Source organism: Galeopterus variegatus, unplaced genomic scaffold, assembly GCF_000696425.1.
Source record: "Galeopterus variegatus unplaced genomic scaffold, G_variegatus-3.0.2 Scaffold6597, whole genome shotgun sequence".
Taxonomy (NCBI): Eukaryota; Metazoa; Chordata; class Mammalia; order Dermoptera; family Cynocephalidae; genus Galeopterus; species Galeopterus variegatus.
In genome coordinates this window covers 16,807-18,458 of record NW_007732708.1, presented here as the reverse complement: position 1 = coordinate 18,458, position 1,652 = coordinate 16,807, and the positions used below count along the sequence as shown (strand labels likewise).

Sequence of the window (1,652 nt, the reverse complement as noted above, 5' to 3'; positions counted from 1 at the left end):
ACATGCATTGTCTCATTTATTCCCCACAATGCTCCTGTGAGGTAGGCAGCATCACCCCCACTTTATGATGGAAGAAGCTGAGGGTCCAGAAAGGTTAGGCAACTCCCAAGATTGTTCGCTAGAGGCCGAATTGTGTCCCCCAATTGCGTATGTTGAAGCCCAAACCCCCAGTATCTCAGAATGTGACTGTATTTGGAGATAGGTCTTTGAAGATAGGACTAAGTTAAAATGAGGACATTCAGGTGGGCCTCTAATCTAACAGGGATGGTGTCCTAATAAGAAGAGGAAATTTGGACACATAAACAGACACCAGGGATACACATGCAGAGGAAAGACCATACGAGGACACAGCAAGAAGGTGGCCATCTGCAAGCCAAGGAGAGAGGCCTCAGCAGATACCAACCCTGCCGACATACACCTTGATCTCAAATTTCTAGCCTCCAGAATTGTGGGAAAATACATTTACATTGTTTAAACCACGCAGTCTGTGGTACTTTGTTATGGTGGCCCTAGCAGACCAGAACATCACCCGGTAAGAATGTGATGAGCCTTGATTCAAACTCTCACAGCCTGTTTCTGAAGTCCTGACACTTAACCCTCAAATGCCACGCCTCAGAGATGTGGGCTGTGTGCCGTGGTGTTCGGTGTCAATATCCTCCCTACCTCCCATGAATTCTTCAGCAAACATCAGTTGTTGCTAATGTATTGTGAAGTGGGTCTATTTGGGGAATAGGTTGAACTGTTGAGTCTGGCTTCTGAGTGGGTACAGAGAAAGGGTTGAGGCCTCCTGTGGAAGTTCTTCTACACCTGGGTTATGAACATCATCACCGTTACTCCTCGCAAGAACTCTATGAGGTGGCTGTAATTATTATCTCCATCTCTGAGATGAGAAAGAAAACTAATGCTCAGAGAGTTGAAGAAACATAAGGTGAACTGTGCATTCAGTAGGCGTCCTGGTCAGATCTGAACTCAGATCAGCTGACTTAAGATTCTGCTCACCTCGAGGTCATCAGTGTTGTGTTCTGAGTTTCCCTTTGGTGTTCCCATCAGGCCCGGTGAGTAGCTCAGTCTCACTCCAGGATGTGGGTTTGTGGTATATTGTGGTGTTTCTCAGCTGTGTGTGAGGCAGGGGGGGTAAAAGAGGGAAAGCAAACACTCCCTCTGAGAGGATGTAGGGAAGTGTGTGGAATTCCAAACTCTTTTTCTTCCTGTCTTCAGATGGGCATGTTGTATTAACCACCAAGAAGAACTGCCTTACAGTTGTGACCAAGTGATAGCCCATGGTCAATCCTATGGTTTATTTTGTCCTTAGTGTCCTTAGTTCCAAGAAGTTCAGCAACATCCATGCCCAAACATTATTTGAGTGAGTCAGACCCGGTATCGCTAATCCTTTCTGTTAGCTCTTTCCCTGGCCTTAGGTAATTTCCTCACATGCATGCACCAAATAGTGCCCATCACTCAGCACAAAGCTGAGAATCATGCCTATTCCCACTAGCCAAACTGGCAAACCTCATGATTGACAGGGCACTGGGGAGATTACACTGAAGAGAGTACTCTATCCAAAAAGAAGTGCTCTGGTCCACTGTGGGGAAAATAGAGTAGTTTAGTCAGGCCCCATGCCTCCGGTCTGGTTGGGGGTGGTGCAGCACATT

General features: G+C 46.7%; 1 protein-coding gene across 1 annotated transcript in view; it reads right to left on the bottom strand.

Moving 5' to 3' along the window:
* The window catches only part of SIRPB2 (signal-regulatory protein beta 2), a 13,249-nt gene that overhangs the window by 4,305 nt on the left and 7,292 nt on the right, over window positions 1-1,652 (bottom strand). The window lies entirely within an intron of this gene.